Source organism: Canis lupus, chromosome 6 (genome assembly GCF_011100685.1).
Source record: "Canis lupus familiaris isolate Mischka breed German Shepherd chromosome 6, alternate assembly UU_Cfam_GSD_1.0, whole genome shotgun sequence".
Classification (NCBI taxonomy): Eukaryota; Metazoa; Chordata; class Mammalia; order Carnivora; family Canidae; genus Canis; species Canis lupus.
The window spans coordinates 63155837-63183703 of record NC_049227.1 but is presented as its reverse complement, the minus strand read 5'-3'; the positions used below and the strand labels follow the sequence as shown (position 1 = coordinate 63183703).

The window sequence follows — 27867 nt, the reverse complement described above, 5'->3', positions numbered from 1 at the left end:
ATAACTGTTGCATGAATAAGATCTATAAAATATTTCCCACACACTATTAAATATCCATTGCATTTTTCCTCATTGATTTCTTTCTCCTTTTTTAAAGATTTTATTTATTTATTCATGAAAGACACAGAAAGAGAGGCAGAGACATAGGCAGAAGGAGAAGCAGGCTCCATGCAGGGAGCCCGATGTGGGACTCGATCCTGGGACTCAGGGATCATGCCCTGAGCCAGAAGGCAGATGCTCAACCACTGAGCCACCCTGGCATCCCAATTTCCTGGATTTCTAAACTTATTAGTTTATCTCTAGTGATATGGATTTATAAATGTATTGGTTTATCTCTAGTGACAAGTTCTAAAAATTAACCAGGATATTAGCATCTTGGTTTCCATATTTGTAAAATGAGGGGGGTAGAGCTTAAAAATAAAGTCATTTCCAGCTCTAGATTTCAAAAAGTTGTAGTCTCAGAATGGTTTTTGGCATTCATAAATGTGACTGTAACTGTAATTCTATTTCCCTCCAAGAGAGTTTACTGAAAACATCCCAGATAGTTATTCATGAGTAAAGTATTCTGATGTTTAACCAAATTCAGTCAGAAGCAAGAAGCTAAAAAAAAAAAAAAAAAAAAGAAAGAAAGAAAGAAAGAAGAAGCAAAAAGCTGAGTATATGGGTGTGGGGAAGAGATAGCAAACCCAAAAGTAGATTAAAAAATTTAAGATGAAAACCCTCAGAGACCAACAGAAGGATTCTGCTGTAGTGGGAAAAACCGTATCTAGAAAACAAGGTGTATAAATGTCAACTTAACACTAACTTATGATACTTTGTGGGTTTTTTGCATTTTTTGTTTAGTATTGCTAATTACTGGCCAACAGTGATAATAATTACACTATGTAAAGCACCAATAATTTTCTTTCTTTTTAAAAATTTATTTATTTATTTATTTGAGAGAGGGAGAGCACACAGGGAGAGTGAGAGGGAGAAGTAGACTCCTGCTGAGCAGAGAGCCCAATGCAGGGCTCAATCCCAGGAGCCTGAGATCATGACCTGAGCCAAAGGCAGATGCTTAACCGACTGAGCTGCCCAGGTGCCCCAATAATTTTCTTTTTTTTTTTTTTTTTTTTTTTTTAAGATTTTATTTATTTATTCATGACAGTCACAGAGAGAGAGAGAGAGGCAGAGAAATAGGCAGAGGGAGAAGCAGGCTCCAAGCAGAGAGCCCGATGTGGGACTCAATCCCAGGTCTCCAGGATCGCGCCCTGGGCCAAAGGCAAGGGCTAAACCGCTGCGCCACCCAGGGATCCCCCCAATAATTTTCTTATGAGAAAACAGCTACCAGGCTCTGCTTAGGTGCTAACCTCTGCATACTTTATCATATTCATATGTAATATAGGAGACTTCATCAACTTTGGGTTCATCCCTACCCAGGTCCCAGGATAAATCACCATCTGAGAAAGGAGAATCTAACAGGCTCCTGGCCAATCCTCTTGAGATTTAGCATTAAGTCACTCTTTATGCTTTATTCCACTTTAGACCATATATCTAAATGCTACTTTGGTTCTTTTTCCTGGGAGTCCTGTTCTAGTAGCTTATTTTAATCTCTTCCTATGAGGAGGGACATTCTCTGTGTGCTCTCTAAAGATCTGAGCCTTGATTCTACTACTCTGCACTATAGATGAGCTTCCCAGATACACTTACTACAAGCAAGTGGTGCTTGTCACCTCTCTCTCTCTCCATCTCCTCAACATAGAACCAGTATTCCCAAGGGCTGAGGAATCTACCTCTTTACTACTCATAACTCTGGCCCTCTTTTACAATATTAATGCTATAGACTAATCATCATTAATAACATGTAAAATTTATTAAACTCTAAGTGCTAAGCATTGTGCTAAATGATTTTATATGCACCACCTCATTGTATAATGCCATATCCCTTCAGGTATCTCCTAGTCTGAATCAGTCATGCCAGTTCCATCCCTCTTGCCACGGATTGGCACAAATAATCTAATTTTGGCCACTGAAAGGAAGTTCATTGATTCCTGGAGGTATAGAAAGAAACATAATTCCACTTCTTTTGAATATTGGCCTGTCTGGATATGGTACCTGGAACTGGTACTGGTCTGAGAACACAACCATCATCAAGGATGACAGGGCAAAAAGATGGAAAGAACTGTGCTCTTGATGACATTGTTGAGCTGATGAATCAATCAACTCTAGAGTCCTGACATTCTTGACATGAGATTTTTCATGCCTTTACCAAGCTGAATTGAGTTTCTGTTAGTTACAGCTAAAAGCAACTCATTGACTTATATAACAAAACTGACAAGCAGTATCCAAAGAGTCCATAACAAGGACACCTGGGTGGCTGAGCGGTTGAGTGTCTGCCTTCAGCTCAGGGCGAGATCCCAGAGTCCCAGGATTGAGTCCTTCATCGAGCTCCCTGCATGGAGCCTGCTTCTCCCTCTGCCTGAGTCTCTGCCTCTCTCTCTCTCTGTGTACCTTATGAATAAAAAAATAAAATCTTTTTTAAAAAAAGAAAGTTCTGATGTTGAATCAACTATTAAATGGAGAGTTTTTCTTTCTCTAGAAATATACCATGAACTGCCATTCAACAAATTACACAATATGTAAGGTGTTATTTTAACTGATAATACCTGCTATCATGGCTGTAAGAATGCTGATCAAATGCTGTTTGACACTAATACCATCCTGCTTATAGAAAACAGCAGATTGCAAATAATAATTTGTAAATCCAAAAGGAAGTATTATACTGCTTCGATTCTGTAGATAAAGCACAACTGTTAAAGCTCCATATGTCAGAGTCAGAAGTTAATGTTCCAACACTCTCATCTCTGAACCAGTACTCAGATCTGGAGAACATGGGAATAGAAAGATTTGACATAAACACAGAAGGAAAACCAATGGAGCCAGAATACACAGGAGAGATTGAAAAAAGCTCTGAAGAAAACCGGGAAATATCCTTTTCATTATCTAGATAGTTCTAGATATTCAAAGGCCCCTCCAGGAAACAGGACAGCTGTATGCAAATGAATGAAACTGGACTACTTTCTAATACCACACACAAAAATAAACTCAAAATGGATTAAAGACCTAAACATGAGACCTGAAACCATAAAAATCCTAGAAGAGGGCACCTAGGTAGCTCAGTTGGTTAAGCATCTGCCTTCGGCTCAGGCCATGATCCCAGGGTCCTGGGATCAAGCACCGCACTGGGCTCTGCTTGGTGGGGAGCCTGCTTCTCCTTCTCCCTCTGCTCCTCCCCACTGCTTGTGCTCTCTGGCTCTATTTCTCTGTCAAATAAATAAAATCTTAAAAAAAAAAAAAACCTAGAAGAATACATAGGCAGTAATTTCTTTGTCATTAGCCACAGTAGCATTTTTCTAGATATGTCTCCTAAGGCAAGGGAAACAAAAGCAAAAATAAACTATTGGGACTACACCAAAATAAAAAGATTTTGCACATCAAAGTAAACCATTAATAAAACAGACAACCTACTGAATGGAAAAAGACATTTGCAAATGATATATCTCAAAAAAGGGTTAATACCCCAAATATATAAATAACTTATACAACTCAACACCAAAAAAAGTACAAATAATTCGATTAAAAAATGGACAGAGGAAACTGGTGCAGCCACTCTGGAAAACAGTATGAAGTTTCCTCAAAGAGTTAAAAATAAAAGTACTCTTGATTCAGCAATCACACTACTATTATTTACCCAAAGAACACAAAAATACCAAATCAAAGGGATCCATGCAATATCTACAATATCTACAGTATCCATGCAATATCTACAATATCTACAATAGCCAATTTATGGAATAGTCCAACTGTCCATCAATTAATGAATGAATAAAGAAGATGTGGTGTGTGTGTGTATAATAGAATATTACTCAGCCATAAAAAAGTATGAAATCTTGCCATTTGCAATGACATGATGGAGCTAGAGAATATAATGCTAGGCAAAATTAGTTGAGAAAGACAAATACCATATAAGTCCACTCATATGTGAAATTTAAGAAACAAAGGAAACAAATTTAAGAAACAAAACAAATGAATAAAGGAAAAAAAGGAGAGATAGACAGAGGAAGACCAAGAAACAGAGTTAACTATTGAGAACAAATTGATGGTATAGGTGATGGGGATTAAGGAGGGTACTTGTGAGGAGTGCTGGGTGATGTATTTCTAGGGCCTACAATAGTGCCAGGTGTGTTAAGGTGTTGAATCACTACATAGTTCACTTGAACCTAATATTACACTGTATGTTAACTAAGTGGAGTTTAAGTAAAAACTTATAAAAAATTAAAATTTAATTTAAAATTTCAAAAAAAAGGGGGCAGAGGATTTGAATAAACATTTTTCCAAAGGAGACATCCAGATGGTTAACAGATGCATGAAAAGATGCTCAACTTCTCTCATCATCAGGGAAATGCGATCAAAACAACAGTGAGATATCACCTCACACCTGTCAGAATGGCTAAAATCCAGAAGACAAGAAGTAACGAGTTGGTGAGGATGTGGAGAAAAAGGAATCTTTTGCACTGTTGGTGGGGATGTAAATTGGTGCAGCCACTGTGGAAAACAGTATGGAGGTTCTTCAAAAGATTAAAAATAGAAATACCATATGGGGGATCCCTGGGTGGTGCAGCGGTTTGGCGCCTGCCTTTGGCCCAGGGCGCGATCCTGGAGACCCGGGATCGAATCCCACATCGGGCTCCTGGTGCATGGAGCCTGCTTCTCCCTCTGCCTATGTCTCTGCCTCTCTCTCTTTCTCTGTGACTATCATAAATAAATTAAAAAAAAAAAGAAAAGAAAAAAGAAATACCATATGGTCTAATAATTCCACTATTGGGTATTTACCCAGGGAAAATTAAAATTGTAACTCAAAAAGATATATAAACCCCTATATTTATTGCAGGATTATTTATAATAGCCAAGATATAGAAGCAGCCTAAGTGTCCATCAATAGATGAATGATAAGGAAAATGTGGTATGCGCGCGTTTGCGCATGCACACACACACACACACACACACACACACACACACAATGGAATATTATATGCCATGGAAAAGGATGAGATTGTGCCATCTGAGAAAACATGGATGGGCCCAGAGAGGATTATGCTAAATGACATAAGTCAGACTGAAAAAGACAAATACGTATGATTCCACTCACAAATGGAATCTAAAAATATGAAAAAAAAAAAAAAAAGCAGAATCAGAACCATACATAATACAGAGAACTGATGGTTGCCAGAGGAGAGGGGGTGGGGAGTCAGGCAAAATGAGTGAAAGGAAGAGAGAGATACAAGCCTCCAGTTATGGAAGGAGTAAATCATGGGAATAAAAGGCAGAGCATAAGGAATATACTCAGTGATACTGTAACAGTGATGTAATGGGACAGATGGTAGTTATACTAGTGGTGAACACAGCAGAATGTATAAACTTGTCATATCACTAAGTTGTACACATGAAACAAATGCAACATTGTGTGTCAACTAAACTAAAACAAAAAACAGAAAACAAACTAAAAAAAACAAAAAACAGACAAAAAAAATCCAGAGGCCCTCCATAAAGCTGTCACAGCAAGACAGTTTCCCAGAAGAAGCCTGAAAGCAACATTTAGCTTTTTAAATGAAAAACAAGGCAGGAGCTCTGCTGGTCTTGTCACTCTCCTGACATATAATGTACTAATTCAAGTGGCCCTTTTCCTTGTTGACAGTAATGACACAATACATGTACTGAGTGTCTAACAGCCACTGACATTCTGTCTGCAGAGAACAAACAGAAATATTATTTACCACCAAATAACAAATAAAAATAAGTGTCAGCTGCTAAAAGATTTGCAAATCTAATATGTTAAAAACTAGGGAACTGACAAGATTCTAAAATTTTACAGTAATTTTCCCAAAAGTCAAGAAGCATGAAAATTTGGTGCACACACCATCCAAAATAAGCATCAGTCATGGAACTTGAAGTGCCCAAAATTTTCTGTAAATTCAGAGAAACTGTATGCTGCCATTTATAAAGGCAAACACATAAAGTATGACAAATATTTTGTATGTCCAATACACAATTAATACATTGTACACATTAAGCTGTGTTAGAAGCCTTCCAAGAGACCCCTGGGCCCATCCCAACTGCAGGCTCTGGCTGGATTAGATATGCCTTCTGTGTGCTCCCATGTTTCCCAGGGCATTCTACTAACAAAAGACTTGGCCACAACAGACTCTCCATATGTCTAACTGAATGAATAGCTGAAAAACTCTGCAAGTTACACATAATTTCTAGAAATGTTATAATAAACTTATGTCTCACTTATAAATATCCACTTCATCTAGCCAAGGCATAGTCACAAGGTGGGGGTGGGGGGGTTCCTTCTAGACAGCTCTTACAGCATTTCAATGGTAAGCAGATTTATCTTTATTTCTAAAAGACCTTCAAATGAGAAAACTATCTTTGGTGTATTTGTCACAATAATCACTAACTGCTGTCTTCTCTTTATCATCTTTAATAATTTTATTCATTTGTCTAGTCACTCAGTAAATATCTATTCAACATTCTTAACACACTTGGCACTATTGTAGGCCCTAGAAATATATCAGTGAAGAGAGAAGATCCTTGTATATATTCTTGTGGGGAAAAGGAGAGATAGAACATGAATAATAAAAAGAAAAAATATTAGGTAGTAGGTACAATATAGAGAGTTAATTCAGGGAATGTGACATACAGGCATACCTCATTTTATGGTACTTTATTGTGCTTCACAACTATTCCATTTTTGTTTTTTTAAAATAAATTAAAGGCTTGTGGCAACGCTGCATTGAGCAAGACCATCAGTGCCATTTTACCAATAGCATGTGGTCATTTTGTGTTTCAGTATCACATTTTTGTAATTCCTACAATACTTCAAACTTTTTCATTTTTTGTTATGGTGATCTGTGATTAGTCGACCTTTAATGTCACTACTGTAATTGTTTTGGGAAGCCACAAACCACACCATATAAGATGGCAAACTTATTCGATAAACTTTGTGTGTTCTGACTGTTTCACTGACCAGCTTTTCCCCTTCTCCCCACCTCCCTCCCTCTCCAGAGGCCTCTGTGTCCCTGAGACACAACAATATTGAAATTAGACCAATTAACCACCTTACAAGGGCCTCAAGTGTTCAAGTGAAAGGCAGAGTCAAAATCAAAAGTCAAAAGTTAGAAGTAAGCTTAGTGAAGAAGGCATGACAAAAGCCAAGTTAGGAGAAAGCTAGACCTCTTGTACCAGTCAAGTGATGAACACAAAAAAAAGTTCTTGAAGGAAATTAAAAGTGTTACTCCAGTGAACACACAAATGATAAGAAAGCAAAACAGTTGATATGCGGAAAGTTTTAGTGGTCTAGGTAGAAGACCAAACCAGTGATCACATTCCCTTAAGCCAAAGCCTAATACAGAGCAAGGTCCTAACTCTCTTCAATTCTATGAAGGCTGAGAGAGGTGAGGAAGCTGCTAAAGAAAAGTCTGAAGTAACAGAGGTTGGTTCATGAAGTTTAAGGGAAGAAGCCTTCTCCAAAACATAGAAGTGCAAGGTGAAGCAGCGAGTGCTGATGGAGAAGCTGCAGCAAGCTATCCAGAAGATCTAGCTAAGATCATTACTGAAAGTGGCTACACCAAGCAACAGATTTTCAGTGTAGCCAAAACAGCCTTCTACTGGAAGAAGATGCTATCTAGGATTTTCTTAGCTAGAGAGGAGAAGTCAATGCCTGGCTTCAAAGCTTCAAATGACAACCTGACTCTGTTTTGTTTTTTAAAGATTTTATTTATTTATTCATGAGAGACACACAAAGAGAGGCAGAGACGGATATAGAAGGAGAAGCAGGCCTGATGCAGGACTCAATGCTGGACCCAGGATCACGCCCAGAGCCGAAGGCAGAAGGTCAACCACTGAGCCACCCAGGCATCCTCTGACTCTGCTGTTAGGGGCTAATGCAGGTGACAATTTTAAGTCGAAGCCAATGCTCATGTACCATTCTGAAAATTCTAGGGCTTTTAAGAATTATGCTAAATCTATTAATGCTCTATTAATGGAGCAATAAAGCCTAGATGATGGCACATCTGTTTAAAACAAGGTTTAAAAAAAAAATAAAACAAGGTTTACTGAATATATTAAGCCCACTATTGAGACCTACAAAAAAAAAAGATTTCTTTAAAAACTATTGCTTGGGGTTTCCTGGGTGGCTCAGTCGGTTAAATGTCTGACTTCAGCTCACATCATGATCCTAGGGTCCTGGGATCGAGCCCTGTGTTGGGCTTCCTGCTCAGCAGGGGGTCTGCTTCTCTCTCTGTCTCTCTGTTTCTCTCTCTCTCTCTGTTTTTTTCACTCTCTTCCTTTCTCAAATTAGTAAATAAATAAAATCTTCAAAAAGTTATTGCTTATTGACAATACACCTGGTCACCCAAGAGCTCTAATGGAAGAGATGGACAATGAGATTGTTTACATGCCTGCTAACAAAACATCCATTCTGGAGCCCATGGATATATAACTAACTTCAATTTTTAAATCTTATTATTTAAGAAATACATTTTGTAAGGCTATAGCTGCCAAAGAGAGTGATCCCTCTGATGGATCTGGGCAAAGTATATTGAAAATCCCCTGAAAAGGATTCAATATTTTATTTTTTAAAAGATTTTATTTATTTATTCATGAGAGATACACACACACACACACACACACAGAGAGAGAGAGAGAGAGAGAGAGAGAGAGAGGCAGAGACACAGGCAGAGGGAGAAGCAGGCTCCATGTAGGGAGCCCGATGTGGGACTCAATCCTGGGACTCCAGGATCATGCCCTGAGCCAAAGGCAGGCGCTCAACTGCTGAGCCACCCAGGCATCCCAAGGATTCACTATTTTAAATGCCATTAAGAACACTTGTGATTCATGGAAAGAGGTTAAAATATCAACATTAACAAGAGTTTGGAAGACAGTTCTCTCTCTCATGGATGACTTTGAGGGGCTCAAGACTTCGGTAAAGGAAGTAACAGCAGTTGCGGTAGAAACAGCAAGTGAACTAGAATTAGAAGTGGAGCCTAGAGATATAACTGCATGGCTGAAATTTCATAATAAAACTTGTATGGATGTGGAATTGCTTCTTATGAGTGAGCAAAGATAGTGGTTTCTTTTTTTTTTTTTAATTTTTTTTTTATTTATTTATGATAGGCACACAGTGAGAGAGAGAGAGGCAGAGACACAGGCAGAGGGAGAAGCAGGCTCCATGCACCGGGAGCCCGATGTGGGATTCGATCCCGGGTCTCCAGGATCGCGCCCTGGGCCAAAGGCAGGCGCCAAACCGCTGCGCCACCCAGGGATCCCAAGATAGTGGTTTCTTGAGATGGAATCAATTCCTGGTGTGAGTGCTCTGAAGATTGTTGAAATGACAACAAAGGATATACATAATTGTATTTTTACATAATTTATATTTTTACATCTAATTTTACATAAACTTAGTTGATAAAGCAGTGGCAGGGTTTGAAAGGACTGACTCCAATTTTGAACAAATTTCTGTCAATAAAAGGCTCTCAAACAGTATCACATGTTACAGAGAAATTGTTGGCAAAAGGAAGAGTCAATGGACATGGAAAACTTCAGTGTTGTCTTATTTTAAGAAATATCACAGCCATCTCAACCGTCAACAAACACCACCCTGATCGGTCAGTAGACATCGACAGTGAGGCAAGACCCTTCCCCCAGCAAAAAAGATTCACTGAAAGCTGAGATGGTGGTTAACATTATTTTCTTAGCCATAATGTAATTTTCAATTAAAATACACATATTTTTAGACATAATGCTATTGCATACTTACTAGACTACAGTATAACATAAGCATAATTTTTATATGTACTGAGAAACCAGAATATTCAGTTGGCTTACTTTATTGTGATGTGGAACTGAAAATGCCATATCTCTGACGTATGCTTATAAAATGAGTGGGCTCAACTGGGAGGTCAGGAATAGTCTTTCAGAACATGTGACATATGTATGAGTCTACTGAGAGAACCAACTCTGTTGCTATCAGAGAGAAGAATGTTCCAATGAGTGACAGTGCAAAAGTCTTAAGGTGGGAACAAGCTTAATATGTTCAGGGAACAGAAAGATAACCAATATGGGGCTAAATGAATAGGGCAAGTGTATGCGATGAATTTTCTCCCGTCAAAATTTATATATTGAAGTCCTAACCCCCAGTATTTTAGAATGTGATTAAATTAGGAGATAAGGCCTTTTAAAGAGGTAATTAAGTTAAAGTGAGGCCTTTAGAGTGGGTCCTAATCCAATAGGACTGGTATCCTTATGAAAAGAGATTAGGACATACACAGGTACTAAGGGAAGACCACATAAAAACCTAAGGAGAAGATGGCCAAAGAGAGGCTTCAGGAAAAACAACCTAGCCCATACCTTGATCTCAGACTTCTAGGCTCCAAAATTATAAGAAAATAAATTTTTGTTGTTTAAGCCACCTGGTGTGTGGTACTAGAAAATGAATATAGCAGGGAACCCGATAAAGCTGGGGATGTAGGCAGAGGATCAATCATAAAAAACTTAGTAAACTACCATTAAATGGTTAAAATTTTAAGTGTTATCAGAAGCCACTGGATATTTGAAGGAGAGTGACATCATCTAATTTACAAAGATAATTCTGGCTGGCTGCTTTGTGGAAAATGGACTGGAAGGCAAGACTGGAAGCAGAGAATTTAGCTAAAAGGTATTTGCAGTCCAAGCAAAAGATAATGGTTGCTTGGACAAAGGTGATGATAGTGGAGACAAAAACAAAAACAAACAAAAAAAAACCTGGCATAATTTGGGATGTGTTTTGAGGGACAGCTGGCAGGGCTTGTTGGTGGATTAGATGTGAGAGTGAAGGAAGGAAAACAAGAATGACTTCGATTTTTGACTTGAGCAATGGGGTGGATGATAGCACTAATTTCTGATACAGAAAAGGAAGAGGAAAGGAACAAGTCTAGGGAGAAAATTCAAGAGTTCTGTTTTAGCCAAGCTGAGTTTAAAATGCCTTCTAGATATCCTCAATATGGAGAGATCAACACACTTGAAAATATTAACCTAGACTTCTGGGGTGTAGTCAGAACTGGAAGTAAGACATAAAAAGTATATAAAACCAGGGGAAATTAGAACTACCTCAAACTGTGTTCTGTAGGAAGTGATGTGAGATATCTGGCCTTGACAATTCTTCTTAACTACTGTATTCCAAGAAATAGACTCCTGGAGATATTTTTGAGTGATTGCTGTTGCACAGTACAGGGTCTGGTTGTAGCAATGGAAGGAATAACCCCCTTTGTCAGGAAAAGACTACTTAATGCACATATATTATGATTGCACAGATACCACCAGGATAGAAGGTCTGGAAATAAATAAATGGATTGTAATGAACTTTCTGAATGTAATCGATATGTTAAAGCTTCAAGAGCTACTTATTGTCAAATGGCTGTGTGTTTTCTTGTTAGATTCAGTTTTGCTATAAAATATGGCAGTAGTATAAGATTTCATTCTTTAAGAGGCTATAAATTTTGAAATTGTGATCACTTTGAACAGGAGACAGGGTGAAGTTCATTAAGCAAATAAAGTTAGCAAGGCTATAGGAAGAACAACTTTCAAACACAGTTTAGATCAATTAGTCCAAAATAATTCGTACCAAAGCACCACAGGACTAAATGGATGCTTGCTGTGCTAATTAAAACATTCTTACTCACTTATTCAAGTAGGTTTGCTAAAGATCTCAATTTAGAAACCCTTCATTAGTATATCCTAAATGACTGTTGTATGTGCTAAAAATGAATAAGGCTGCATATCTTTTAAAAATATTGTGCTTATTTTTTTTTTTAACCAATTGAAACTAACTTTCTTCACAACTGGCACGTTAGTACTTTTTTTTTTTTTTTTTTAAACTGTACCACATTGCCCAGTGTTTGAACATAAAATTCAGGATGGTTTTTGGAATGCTGTTGTTTGGGTGAATGCTTTTTCTTTTTTCCTTCTTAGTCCTAGACTTTTTTGTGTATTGTGATTACAGCCTTCCTTAGAGGTGGTGGTAACAGGCTGTACTCATTGTTAATAGCGGACATAGTAATCCACTCTGAGAAGCTGCCTTCTGATTCCAGGCTGCAGCATGGCAAGTGATTTTGTAAATATTCACCCTTTGTCATATGTTCAAACATTTGCTTCTCCTAGAGCTTATTTAAAATATTTAGTGAAAAACCACCAGCTGAATATTTATATGCTTATGAATATGAAGTACAGGCTTATTTCCAACCATAGTTGTATAAAACGGCTAGTTTCAAGAAACTGTTCTTGTTTTTGACAGCTGTCCAAATTCTAACATAGTGGTAACAAAAATACTAATTTCTCTTCTCTGTTATCGAATCTCAGTATCCTCAGCTGGAATGAAACTGGAACAGTTCGATAATATTTTCCTAATAGAAACATTCCAGTCAACGTTTTACCAAAGAAAACTAATTATTGTCTAGCTGGTGAGTTTTGCCTTTCCCAAATTGTTTTAGAAAAATATGGTTAACATTCTTGTCCTTACAGTTTTCTCTTAAAAAAAAAAAACTTTATTTCTGTGTCCGATTGATTACCAAATATAAATTAAGTTTTAAATAAAACATTTATCTGAAGAATAGCTACTAGTCCCTTCTATAACATGGAAGGCACTTTGTAGCTGGTTCTGAGTAATTCTCAAAGTACAATAGCCTTAATGCCTTCTAGATTCTCTTCTTATGAGGCAGTGCATGATGAAATTAGATTCTCCTAAATGTCACTGCCCCTATTTATTGTCTTTTTCCTTGAACCAGGGCTGAGCTGGCTAAGTTCCATTGTCTCTCAACCAGATTTATTATGGATCAGACGCATTCCATTTCACAACAGGAATGTGCTTATTATAAAATGTACAAAGCTTATAGCCTAACAAAGCTCACAGTCTGTTGGCAAAAACCACTTCATTTAACAGTGGGTATAATTTGTAAAGTTTTCAAACGTATCTGAGCTAAATTTAGTATCATATAAGTTGACACTCAAATCTTGAAATAAATACTAAGTGAACACAGTACTGTTTATGCTAAACACAAAGCTAAATCCATTTTAGTATATATTTACTAAATATTTATATATTTATACTATATATATTTATCATATATATAGTAAATATATTCCTTAAGTATTTCTTACTGATATATAGTTAGCCAGACTTTCTTGTTGCTTTGGTTTCTCTTGGAAAAGTAGATTAACTTTCAGGTCTTCAGAGCACAATTTAACATAGTGTCTCTTTAGTGATTAATGTCATTTAGTATTTGTGCAAAGAATTGAAGTGTATCCTTATAAATACCCAAGGAGAAACTAAGAGATCTCTCTAAGAATAAGGAGAATAAAGATAAAAAAAAAAAAGGGAGAATAAAGATAAATTTAGCTGATTAAAAACTAGATTGCAACATTTTTTAAAACAGTGTGTTAACAAAGACTAAAAGGAAATGTGCACAAAAGAAAAGAGCTATGATTGGTTAGTGGATAATGATTGTTGCGTCACTGGTGGACAAAGTTGAGAAATATCTGAACATTTAAAACTTCTACTACCTACAACTACAGTAATAACTCCCAAGGCAGATCTACACACAGAGGACATGGCTTATTAATGCATCCTTTCTACTATTGTAAACATTCAAATACTGATGTGACTCTGGGTAAGGAGGAGTAGACCACTTGTAGCCACATTGCAGGAGTCTTTTTCGCTTGAGTTACTAGCCCCTGGTTCACCTGTGGTTCACTCCATTCAGGCTCTCACTGCAGGGATCCTCTTACTCTTGGACTGGACTTGAAACAACCCCAGCCCAGCTTTTACTCCTGTATTTCTAATGCGCGCAAACACTTCCACAAACTCTGGCAGTGCATCTGTCCCCAACAACTTGGCACTCTTTTGGCTCTGTTTCTAAGTCATTAGTCACCCAGTTTCTTGCTCTTCAGATCTCCTAGACCAGTGCCCAGGGTATTTCCCAACTGCAGGGAATATTTATCAACTTTCTGAGAGATCTCTGTAAAACCCACTCTCCCTAGACTTGCGATGATAACGGTAGCACACCCCATTCCATACATTCAATGCAGAAAAATTAGAGAGTACAGATCAGTAAAAATAAAACCATTAAAAACTTTGTAACCGGGGCAGCCCGGGTGGCTCAGTGGTTTAGCACTGCCTTTAGCCCAGGGCCTGATCCTGGAGACCCAGGATCAAGTCCCACGTCAGGCTCCCTGCATGGAGCCTGCTTCTCCCTCTACTTGTGTTTCTGCCCTTCTCTCTGCATCTCTCTGTGTCTCATGGATAAATAAATAAAATCTTTAAAAGAAAAAAAACTTTGTAACCCCAATATCATTCATAAATACCAGTGCTAATAATCTCTCGTATAGACTTCCAAAATTTCCTACTGTGTTTGTGGAAATGTTTTTCTGCTCATGCTATTAAGTTACACTACCAGTACCCACATTCTATATTTAAATAAAATATGGGGGACTGGGGATCCCTGGGTGGCGCAGCGGTTTAGCGCCTGCCTTTGGCCCAGGGCGCGATCCTGGAGACCCGGGATCGGGTCCCACGTCGGGCTCCCGGTGCATGGAGCCTGCTTCTCCCTCTGCCTATGTCTCTGCCTCTCTCTCTCTCTGTGTGACTATCATAAATAAATAAGAAATAAATAAAATCTTTAAAAAAAAATATGGGGGACTGTTTTAAGATATATATATTTTTTAATTTTCTTTTTTTTTAAAGATTTTATTTATTCATGAGAAACACACACACACACACACACACACACACAGAGAGGCAGAGATACAGGCAGAGGGAGAAGCAGGCTCCATGCAGGGAGCTCGACATGGGACTTGATCCCAGGACTCAAGGATCGCGCCCTGCACTGAAGGCAGTGCTAAACCGCTGAGCTACCCGGGCTGCCCTGTTTTAAGATAATTTAAGGATGAATTCACACTTTAAATTGAGATTGCTTTCCAGTGGACTTCTTGAAAAATTATCTTCTGAAAATAGTCTTTTGTTGTAAGGTAGTTTCAGATACAATTAGTAAAGCTCTTTATACTGAATTCCAGAATATTTCAATACTTCTATCCCCAAGCAAAGATTCAGACTTTTACGTGGTAACAGAATTTGAGAACAGCTATATAAGACATTTAAATATTTAAAGAAATACTTCAGGACCAACCAGGATATGTGTTAAAATCTGAGGATACAAATCTATGTTGCAATTCACAGAGGTTTTCTTCTCTAAATATACATGGATCAGATAGGAGAGAGAGGGAAAAAAGTGAAATATTCAGCTGCCAAAAATAATTTGTTCTGAGACATTAGTGAAGATTTTCTTTTGTGATGATATGAAGTTTAAATCTTGAAGCAATTGCTGGGAAAGTAACTTTGGAACTGCAAGATAATTAATTATTAAATTTTGGACAGAAAGGTCCTCTGGGGGCACCTAGATGGCTTAATCGGTTAAGCAGCTGCCTTTGGCTCAGGTCATGATCCTGGGGTCCTGGGATCGAGCCCCACATCAGGCTCCCTGCTCAATGCACAGCCTACTTCTCTCTCTGCCGCTTGTACTCTCTCTCTCAAATAAATAAATAAAATCTTCAAAAAAAGAAAGAAAGAGGTCCTCTGTTCTTTGTGGGTATGCAGAGCAGACCCAGAATGCACCTAGTGAATTCAGGTCCTCAGTATGTTGAAGACACCTGATATCCCATAACACCCGGCGAGGCTGCCAATTCCTTGTCCACACTGACTACATGCCATGTAACCCACTTTATGTCTCGAAAGGATTTAAAATTCATGAAGCTTGTTGAAAGCTCAACTGTCACATTCAACTCCTTCCAAAGTGTATGGGAAAAAGAGCAGAGCAGACATTTCAACTGAAGCTATTATTGTGCTTGAATAACCATATTCCATTAAATTGCTAATAAACCTACTAGAAGATGTTGATCACATCAACCATACAGTTGCATTCCTTTCCTTTATACCAACTCGCTCAATTTCGTTTTATGCAGTATTACTCTTTCTGTGCCCTTTATCCCAAGGTTGCCTAGAATTCAAAGCACTTATTCAGTAAGTTTGTAATCCAGTTTAGTGTGCTATTAACAGAATTCTTTAGAGAAGATCATGGAAAAAAGAAAAACTTATTTTTGGGTCAGTGACCAATTTTAAAGGAAACACATACTAAACCAGTTTAAAGGGAAAAGGTCAGGATCCATGAGGTATTAAGGAAAGAAGAAAAAGAAAAAACATTCATTTTCACCATTTTCCGACATTCCTTAAAAATAAAAACAAGCCTAAGTATGGAATGGCAAGGTCCCGGCTCCCCGTACTGTGGTGAACAATACTGCCATTCATAGAGAGTTAGAAAGCAGGGGTTTTTCCTCAACACCAGGGAAGTTTTGGCTTCCCTTCCCTTTATTTATTCTGAGGTTCAAAATTGAACCCTATAAATCTTAAGTTAGTCTCTCAGAACAAATAATAATATAAAATGTATTAAATGCTCTAAGGTGGCTTCTTACTAGCAAAACTAATTAACTCTCCATATTAAATGGAGATATTAAGGCTAAATAGAGATATATAGGCTTAAATGGCGTATTAATCCTTGGTGGTGTTTGTGTTAAATACTGAAAATATATGAAGCTGAATATATATCCTATATTATTAGGCATTTTTAAAAGAACTAATATACTATCTCAGTGAATCTATCTGATGACTCAGTTAATCTGTTTTTTTTTTTAAGATTTTACTTATTTTTTTAAAGATTTTATTTATTTATTCATGAGAGACATAGAGAGAGAGGCAGAGACACAGGCAGAGGGAGAAACAGGCTCCACACAGGGAGCCCGATGTGGGACTCGATCCCAGGGCTCCAGGATCACACCCTGGGCTGAAGGCGGCGCTAAACCGGCGCTAAACCGCTAAAGCACCCAGGCTGCCTTCAGTTAAACTGTTTAATTGTCACTTAAATATTAATTGAAGATGTATGATGGAAAAAATCAAGGTTAAGGGAACAAATATTATAATTTTAAAATTATTTCATTAAACAGGAAACAATGTTTCTTGTAATTTTTTTCTCTTCAGTATATCCATCTAAGAGCCTCAGAGGAAAGGATAGGTATCCCCAAGCTCACGGTATGTAATATTTGTCTCTACTTTTCCAAATGATAGAGTTGGGGTACCATTTCCTTCCATAGGGCAACTGGCCAATTTCAGAATGTTTGGGCTTTTTTTCGCAAGTAGAGTCAAGCCAAATAAAAGTAAAATGTACTTTCTGGATTATTTTATGATTATGAAAATATTTGTGTCTATCTTTTTATCTTTTTACCTCTTTTTTAAAAAAGATTTATTTATTTGAGAGAGAGCACACAAGAGTGCAGAGGAGGGGCAGAAAGAGAGAGAGAATCATGAAACCGACTCTCTGCTGAGTGTGGAGCTGGGAGTGGAGCCACACATCTGACACACTGAGGGCCTCCCAGAGCTCCTGGGGCTGGAGCCCAGGACCCTGAGATCGTGACCTGAGCCAAAATCAAGAGTCAGGCAGCTTAACCTACAGAGCCACCCTCTATTTTTTAGAGTGACCAAGATTAGGTGTAAGGAAAGAATTTTCCTGAAGATTCCTCTCTGAAACACCTTAGTAAGAACACATAAAAACCAACTCTACATCATGCACAAAGCTATGGTAGACAGCAAGTAAATGTTAAAGCAGCAATAATATCATTTGACAAAGATAAAGATGAGTAACAGCCCAATATAAAAAGTTGTGAAATTACAGTAATTTCACAATCCATCAGAAGCAGCAAAACACACCATTACTTTAACAAATATTTATTGATCACCTAATAGACGTCAAAGCAAGATGAAGATATATGCGTGATAAATTTCTGAACTAGAGAATTAAATGAAAAGAAAGTAGCACATGATACAACTTACAGAATCATGGAGTATTAAAATCAGAAGAGATCTTAGCAGTTATAGAGATCAGGGAACCAAGTCTTATTAGGTTTAAGTAACCTTTCTGAATCGTAGGGGCAAAAGCAGGTCTTAGAACCCAAGGCCTATATTTATACTATAATAAGATTCCTGATTCAGTAAAAAGATTTTTCTTTTCTTTTTTTTTTTTTTAAGATTTTATTTATTTGATACAGAGAAAGAGAGAAAGAGTACACAAGCTGGGGGAATGGCAGGCAAAGGAGAAGCAGGATTCCCACTGAGCAGGGAACCTATTACAGGGCTCAATCCCAGGACCCTGAGATCATGACCTGAGCTGAGGCGAAGATGGACACTTAACCAACTGAGCCACCCAGCCACCCCTTGTAAAAATGTTTTTAAGACAAAAGCCAGGGCGCCTGGGTGCCTCAGTCAATTAAGTGTCTGCCTATAGCTCAGGTCATGATCTCAGTGTCCTGGGATCAAGCCCCATATCTGCTCCCTGCTCAGTGGGGAGTCTGCTTCTCCCTCTGTTCTATCTCAAATAAATAAATAAAATATTTTTAAAAGAAAATCCAATGGCTTTTCTCACCTAATTTTATTAATATAAAATCATTTCTACTTAAACAACTTTAAAATAATTAGTATACTATTATATATACATACAAATTTAAATTATCTTCTTAGACTCAAGTACAAATTATTTATAAAGTTTTCATATTAGCTGGAATTTCACTTTTCATGGCATGAAATAAAGAAGCATCTGCCATCCTATGAAACCAAAGATCACAGAATATATGTGGCTTGGCACTGGAAGACCATGGCCCTCTGGGAAATTATCCAGGAAGGCACATTTTTAGACGTTTCCACACAAGGCACAGTTAGTGGCACAGGTATTTTTCAACTGATAAGAAAAAATTTTAAATCAAAGCTATTCACAATGTCTGCCAGATTTTCCTTAAATGGTTCTTTCACAAGGCAAAACATAATCCCTCCCTGCCAATATACACACACAATACATATCCACCCATGTACAATAAGACTTTTGAGTAATCTGAGAACTGAATACTTGGCTTCCTAAATAAGTTGACAACCTCTCTTCTTCATTAATATTTGAAGGTTATCCACGTGAAAAATTGGAAAATATATAGTATAAACTGTTATACTGGGCTGATTTTTACAGATTACTTATTGGACTCCATCCTCGTATTTCAGCCATATTCCACAAGAAGGGGATAGAAGAAGTTAATTAAGGTAAAGAAAATCTCCCCTATTAAAGGCAAAATGATGGAGAAGGTATAAGCTATTTAGGGGGAGTCCTTTGGTATCTTCTCCTTAAAGCTCTTTCCCTCATAAGCTTTCCCCCATATGCACCACATGCAAAACTTAGCTTTGTTTATGTGCTTAGCATGTTTCTATTAATAACAATTTCTGGTAACCTAATGGGAATAGGATTACATTCTACTCTAGAAAGCTTATCAAAAAATAGCTAATTAATACCCTGTCTACGGAGACTGGGATCCTTTTTAACAAGTGAAAATCCTGGCAAATGAAATATCCTATTCTTGCAGATGAAGTAAGCATCCAGACAGCTGTTCTGTGACATCACTAAGCCAAGCATAACAGGAGAAGGCTCCATACACTTACCAGAAACCCTGCAGAAAATTTACAATGGCAGGTAAATAGAAAAGCCACCAGAATAATGCACAGTCAAAATTCTAAATTAAAGGGACGCATGGGTAGCTCAGCAGTTGAGCGTCTGCCTTTGGCTCAGGGCGTGATCCTGGGGTCCCAGGATCAAGTCCCACATCGGGCTTCCTGAATGGAGCCCGCTTTTCCCTCTATGTTTCTGCCTCTCTCTCTCTCTCTCTTGTGAATAAAGAAATAAAATCTTTTTTTTTTTTTAATTTAAATTTTTATTTATTTATGATAGTCACAGAGAGAGAGAGAGAGGCAGAGACACAGGCAGAGGGAGAAGCAGGCTCCATGCACCGGGAGCCTGACGTGGGATTCGATCCCGGGTCTCCAGGATCGCGCCCTGGGCCAAAGGCAGGCGCCAAACCGCTGTGCCACCCAGGGATCCCAAGAAATAAAATCTTTAAAAAAAAAATTCTAAATTAAAAAAAAATCCCCAAAAGCAAATTTCAAAAAGCTTTTTACCTTTACATGTCTAAATTTCTAACTTGCTTTAAATGCAAAAAAGATGTCTTAGGGACACACAGGTACTCAAAAATGTGATGAACATCACTGCTCCATTATCTGTGAATAAGTTATTTCCCTTATGCTTTATCTATGACAAAGTTTACTCTCAGTCTCAACACAATCATACAATGATTAGAGCTATAGGAGGCCTTATAGAGAATTACCTAATCCCTTGTTTTCACAGATGAACAAACTGATGTCCGGTTGAACCCCTTGTTCGAAGTCACCAGCTAGTTAAGTGTTCAGAGCTACATTTCCTGTCACCCAGGGCAATGGGCAGTTCTCTTTGCTCATGTCCTTGGTACCATCCTCCTGTCAACAATGGCTACAATAGCTACATTCAAAGATGGTGTCATTCTAAGTGTTCCTGCTGGATGACTTTATATTCAAGCTTCCTAACAAATCCATGAAGTATATACTATTTTACCACCATTCTCCACAAAAAGAAACCGAGGCACTGAGAGCTTAAGTAACTTTTGCAAGAGTCTGCCTCCAGAGCTACACCACATCCTCTTTAACCATTATATACATTACTGTTGACTTTTCTTGTTGAATGGCATCCTTGTATTCTATATTCAACATGCTTTAAATTGAATTCACCTTTCTCCAAAACCTTCTGACATCCTTACTTTTGAATTCTGTTAAAGTCATCCTTGTCCCCTTAATCACCAAGCCTAAAACCTTGGAGTCATCTGTGACTCCCCTGTAATTCCCCCCCCTTCTCCACATTTCTACCATTGGAAAGGCTCTTGAACCCAACCACACTGCAATTTCCTAAAGTTGGTCCCATTCTGTGTTGTCTGAACAATTACAAAGCCTCCCGATTTCTTCTTAATGGTCTTCCCTTCTTCAAGTCATCACACACACTGCAGCCAGAGCAATTCTCCTAAAACAATGGAAATCATATTGGTTTTAAAATCAAGCTTGGGCGGGGGGGCCTGGCTAGCTCAGTTGATAGAGCATGTGACTCTTGATCTCAGGGCCATGAGTTGGGGTCGTCCCATGTTGGGTGTAGAATTTACATTTAAAAAAAAAAAAAAAGAACAAAAAACTCCAAGAATGTTAGCTTACCTAACACATTGGAAATTTTATTCTAAAAAAAAAAAAAAAAAAAAAAGGAAATTTTCTTCTAAAAGTATAAAGTTTTTTTATTTCCCCACAAATTACTCCTTGAAACTTCAGTCAGCATGTGAAGTCGATATTATTTTCCCTATTTAAAAGATGGTGAACCAGGCCCCATGACATTAAGTAATATGCAATAGACCATTTTTAAGAGTACAAATTGTTATATATAAATTATTTTATTTTCTGCTAACTGAACATATTTTCTAGAGACAGAAAACAGTCCAGGTAAATGTAGTCAAATCCAGTAACTTCTCAATCATTTAAATCTTTTTTTTTTAAGATTTTATTTATTCATTCATAGACAGAGAGAGAGAGAGGCAGAGACACAGGCAGAGGGAGAAGCAGGCTCCATGCAGGGAGCCCGATGTGGGACTTGATCCCAGGGTCTCCAGGATCACACCCCAGGCTGCAGGCGGCGCCAAACCGCTGCGCCACCGGGGCTGCCCCAAACATTTAAATCTTAAACTAAGTTAAATTCAGGTTCTTCCTTTTCTTCTCCACTTCTTTCTGGGTGACATCCACACCATGCATTTACAGAGAATCCTGTGCTGGAATATTCCAGGATATACAACCATCTCATCATGGACCTAGATTCTTAGTCACTGGCACTATCATAGCTGAAATGGTCATATTCCCACTGGTCACTGATTACATTATTCATGTTGACTTCTCCAGCCATATATATATTCCTGTTCTGACTGTAAGATCCCTTTGCACTATGGGCTCTCTCCTTTGTCTGCCTATCTTGTCACTCATGCTTGCCCCCCCCCCCCCCCCCCCCCCCGCCCACACACACATTTTGAGGTCTCTCCATTCTGGCTGGTAGGAATATGAATTATTCCCATCTATTTTAAGTTCCAGCAATTTTTTAGCCCATTTTCTTGTGGTTCTCTCTCTAGTCTTAAGTAGTTGCTTTTATGCATGCACAGACAAATACATTTATAGCCAAAGACTAAAGGAGCAATTCTACAGATTTCTAGAAAGCTCTCTTCATGAAGCATCCTCACCTCCAGTATTCTGTCCTGAAACTCTTGATCTCCCCAAACTCTGGTCTTCATCCTCTGAACTCAGCAAGACCACTGAGCATTATTCTGTCCCCATCTCTCCTATGTGGCCTGGAAACAGATTCTGGACTGTGAGCTGCAGCAAGTGTAGATCGCACTTCATTTGTTTTCTTCCTCTTGTACACTGTCTGAAAACCAGGGTTTCACATAACTGGTCCAGTTTTCTAACTGTTCACAGCAAAAGGGAAATTCCTGTAGGCCTTCCTGGCTAGAAGTAAAAGCCTCAATCCTGTACACTCAAATGTTGTAGCTTTACTTCCCTGACAACCTCTGTGACAACATTCTACAATTTCTCTTAACTCAAGTGACTTTTTTCTCATTAAAACAGTGAGAGCCAACATCTTCCCTCTTAACAAATAAATGGATGGTCTAGAAAATACTTGTGTAAGAACAAGTATAATGATTCTTGATGATTTTGGTGACAATGGCATGAAAGGGAGCAGACAGTAAGTGTGATAAAACTCCTTGAGGATTTATTTAAATGTTATTTAAAACGCCATGCTCTGATATAGCTATTAACTCAAATAGGGCTAGGAAGCTAATTAAGAAGACCATTTGTAACTACACAACACTGTGTTCCTGGACTGTGTTTAGAAGATAAACCTGTAGCAAGTGATTAATAAGAAAATTTAGTCTTATATTAAAATAACAGAGACCCAGAAGTACAATTCATAATTGCTGCTGATTCTTCTCTGCAATATCTATTTAAGTTCCCATATAAAAGAGCCTTGGCAGGCCAGAGCGCCTTTGCTGAAGGAGTCAAAACCATCAGCAAAGAGCAGAGCAGTTGAAAACATGGATCCACAGCTATAGTCAGAGAGCTTTTCTAACTTGAAGCAAAACCAAATTCAGAATGGCTTGGGAAAAAATACTGCATTTAGGCCTGGAGAAGAAAACCAGGAACATTTTAGAAGAAAATAAATAGTAAATAGGTATTAAATATAATTTTAATGACAAGTGCTCTTTAATCATTTACTTTTAGTAAGGCTATCTCATCTTAAAATACTTAAAAAGGGACGCCTGGGTGGCTCAGCGGTTGAGCATCTGCCTTTGGCTCAGGGTATGAACCTGGGGTCCAGGATTCAGTCCTGCATCAGGTTCCTTGCTGGAAGCCTGCTTCTCCCTCGGCCTGTGTCTCTGCCTCTCTCTCTGCGTGTCTCATGAATAAATAAAATCTTAAAAAAAAAACACTTAAAAAAAGATTTTATTTATTTATTTTATAGAGAAAGCATGAGCAAGGAGAGGGGCAAAGAGAGAGGGAGAAACTCAAGCTGACGCCTGGCTGAGTGCAGAGTCTGACACAGAGCTAGATCTCAGGACCCTGAGAGCATGACCTGAGCCCAAATCAATAGTTGGACGCTTAATCTACTAAGCCACCCAAGTGCCTCTTAAAGTATACTTTAAAAGAATATTATCAAGTTGGAAAAATGTGCTATTTTCTTCTTCAAATCATTTTACACTGAGAACCTTATATATTTAGACTGCAAAGGCCTTACCTGATGGCGGTTTAGCTAGGAGTCAGGCCAGCCTCTCAAGGAGGTGGGCTAGGAGAACAATTGATTCCATGGATATTGGAATCTGCCAGACTTCATCTTGGGTATAAAATCAGCCACTTAATAGGTGTTTGACCCTGAGATAATCCTCAACCTCTCCAAATCTTAACCCTGACCTATTACTTCCCCTTTCTAACTTTTGGATCTTTTTAAAGTGGAGATTATAATGGTAACTGTCTCCATGGATTGCAGAGATGATCAAATGAAATGATGCCTGTAAAAGCTTTAGCACAAAGCCCAGCACATAGCAAACAATTTTAGCTATTGTTACTGTTGCTACTATTGTTAAGAAAAAAACCTCAAAACTGTCTCCTGAACACTAGCTTTGTAAATACAAGCTATGTAAACAGTGAGTAAATGTCACAGACTATGAGACTACAGAAATAATGTGAATGGTGGAATATAAAGTAATTATATAATTTTAACCCATCTTTACTGTCTTCCCTAAGAAATGAAACTGGACACATGGCGAAAGGGAACGACATATTTAATTTGTTTCACTTCCCCCTTCCCCACCCCCTATTTCTAAATGTGTTGTCCAGAATCATTTGGTCCCGTAGTAACTGTAAAATTACATTCTATAAATTAAAATTCACAAAAATTTCATTATAAGAATCCATAGGCATCTCCTCCTTAACTTAGCTGGATGTGGCCCTCAGGAAAGTCCTGCTTAGATATACTACCACTCTAGGACAATCAATGGCTTTCTGAAAAAATGACAAACAAGAAAGCATCACCTTTACTGAGATTCTGAAGAAGCTATTTTTATCTGCTTTCAATGTGGAACATTTGGTCTTCTGACTGATAGATGGCTTCTCTGTTAAGGTCCTGGGATTCACTAAAAGGAGTTGAAACAGACAACCCCTGAGAGGTTGTACAGAAAAATGCTTAAGTTCACAAGCTTTGGAATTGAATAACTCCATTCAAATCCTCATTCTGATAGTTGCTAGTTGATTGGACAAATTACTTTTATACTCTGAGCCTCAGTTTCCTCATTTGTAAAATGGACATTAAAAGTTGGTTTTACCTGACACAGTTGTTGTGATGAATGATATATGTAAAATACTCAGCATGGTGCCCTACCTACAGTAAATGTTCACTGAATGTTATTTACTTACTATCTGTTACATTATTGCCTGAGAATCCAGATAATCCACACCATAAACTCAGGACACGGGCTATGTGCCACTTCCATCACTACTGATTGATCCACTGAACAGGCATGTGCTGAGTAGCTGATGCTGTGAGGCCCTGTGCTCTGTGCTTTACTTAACTGAAATCCTTTGTCATGAAGGGCTTTACCAGAGACTGTGAGGGCAGCATCTCTGCTCTCATGGTGATGGCTCTGTCACTGTGGGACCTGTCACAAGATCCACCACATAGGAAATGCTAACAAGTTAGGGCTTTTTTTTTTTTCTTTTTGAATGAATATATAAGTAAGGGGATGAATGATATTAATGATCATCAAGAATGATTAAGATGAACTCTTTGATCTCAGAGAACTCATGTTCTAGGTGAAGTTGGGATTAGCCCTCCAAAAGGAAAATGTAAGCAGGAAGGGCTTAAGGAGGGTGTTTCAGGTAGTAGGATCATCATGAGCAGAATACCAGTTATGCTAGCATAGTTCAGCAATTACGGCAAAAGAACGTGTGATTGAACTTGACATTTCTAGAAGACCTTTTAACTTTCAATCAAAAAAACCTTCAGAGAAATATCTTTATTTTCATAGAAAAAAAAGAAACTCTAGTAAATTTCATATCTGAAGTCAAAGGACAGAAAAAATATACTGTCACATAGTTTTTTCTTTTAATATTTTATTTATTTATTCATGAGAGACACACAGAGAGAGACACAGAGAGAGAGGCAGAGACACAGGCAGAGGGAGAAGCAGGCTCCATGCAGGGAGCCTGACATGGGACTCGATCCCAGGTCTCCAGGATCACACCCTGGACTGAAGGTGGCGCTAAACCACTGAGCCACCCCAGGTGCCCTGTCACACAGTTTTCTATGTCGGGTCAAGCCTAATCTTGCCTCAGTGTCCTTTCCTTATTTGCCAGTGGTTAGGGGTAACAATTACTACCCACTCCTCTTCTCTATCCTATGGCTAATTAGGAAAAGACAAAGGAAGAATGGGGATCAGATATTAGCTTTATCCTGGGTCCCCTGGTAAGGATCTAATTGGAGAACTGGCAAGGTTTCCTACCTTCCAGTCAGAACTGAACACAACCTGATTCATGAGCTGGGCTGATGTCATTTAAAAACCCAGTCACACAATTCTTCACCCCACCCACCTGTTCCAAGACATTCCACAAGGAAACAGGAAACACAGGGGAATGCTTGGCTGAGCAAAGAGATAAATGTGGAACCCACTTCCTACTTTAAGCAAAATGACCTGCAGATCTACTAAAAAATGCGGCTAACCAACAGGATTAGCAACTTACTGCCATGGATCAGAGGATCAGAATGGTTCAGCGCAATGGACTCCTTTAAGAAAACATGAGGAAAAGAAATAAAGAGTCCCTGCATCTTGTACTCCATGTGCAACATTTTATTTAGGAGAGAGAGGATGTTATAATGTATTTGGATAAAATAGATTCTTATTTTTCTGCTATAGATAGAAAGCCAAGCTTACTGATTTGGTTTATTTTATCTCTAAGAATGGCCCGATAATACAAACTTACAGCCTGTAATAACAAAAAAAAGAAAAAAACAGAAAAAAAAAAAAAAAACCAACAAACAACATTCCCCAAGCCCACTAGAAACAAAACCAAACCCAAACCAAACCAAAACACTGTAACTCAAATACCCTAAAACCAAAGCTATTCCATTGTTTATATGTCTTATAAGTAATAATCTGGGAGAAATTAAATCATCTAGTTGATTGGGTGTGCAGTTTTCAAATAGTTTGTCTTGAAGACAATGGAAGAAAACAGTATTACTCAAGTTCAGTACAGGTTTAATACATGTTTTATTGAGATTTTATTTTGGTCATAAGAGGTGCAGATATAGGACCTTGCATTTTTTTGAGGTTGCATCTATGTCAGCCTTGTTAAAGGAACAGAACTGTGGAGCTGTGATAGCCTACTTTTGTTTATTTTTGTTGTTGTTATTTGGTCCATGTGCCTGAGTAGACCCAAAAGTTTTTGCTTAGGAAAACCTTAGCTTTGTTTTGCTATGTCTCCGCTGCTTTTTCATAACAAAATCGTGAGCTCATTGGCACAATTTATTAAAAATAATCAGGAAGGGGGCAGCCCGGGTGGCTCAGCAGTTTAGCACCGCCTTCAGCCCAGGGCCTGATCCTGGAGACCCGGAATCGAGTCCCACATCAGGCTCCCTGCATGGAGTCTGCTTCTCCCTCTGCCTGTGTCTCTGTCTGTCTGTCTCTCATGAATAAATAAAATCTTTAAAAAAAACAAAACAAAACAGGGAGGACAGCCTGAAGAACACATAGTGTAGTCTTCCAGAAATTCTAAAATGTACACCTGAATTAAGAGAGTTCACCTGCTGCAATAATGAATTCAGTGAGTTGCACTTACTACAGAAATGTGACAGATGATGCTATTTATATCATCACACTATGGCCACATGGGTCCCCAAGAGGAAATTCTGAGCTTAGTAGTAAAAGCACTGTCAATTCTCAGTACCTGATTTGCCTGTATCTTTGGGTCCTCACCGACTGAAACACCTACCAGGTCCACCTCTGACTGCTGGTGGCAGAAAGCTTAGAGTAGAATCTGTGACCCATCTGTAATAGTAGCTGGAGCATGCATATCATTAACTGCATTCCTGGCTCTTCCTGATGGTAATTATTTGTATTTTCTTCCTTTCTCCATATTGTGATTGATTCTGCCTTGGATTTTATATCTCCTACTAACCTGTCTTCTATCCCTTCTGCAGCATGATGATGCATACATGGAAA

General features: G+C 38.3%; 1 protein-coding gene and 1 long non-coding RNA gene across 4 annotated transcripts in view; one reads left to right on the top strand and one right to left on the bottom strand.

The window, feature by feature from the left end:
- The window catches only part of LOC119872282, a 29415-nt gene extending 12129 nt beyond the window's left edge, over window positions 1-17286 (top strand). Inside the window, exon 3 of the long non-coding RNA XR_005361334.1 lies at window positions 17159-17286. This is a non-coding gene — a long non-coding RNA (uncharacterized LOC119872282). The remainder of the gene's footprint in view (window positions 1-17158) is intronic.
- DDAH1 (dimethylarginine dimethylaminohydrolase 1) overlaps window positions 1-27867 on the bottom strand; it is a 134854-nt gene that overhangs the window by 45128 nt on the left and 61859 nt on the right. The gene's annotated exons all lie outside the window — the stretch shown is intronic.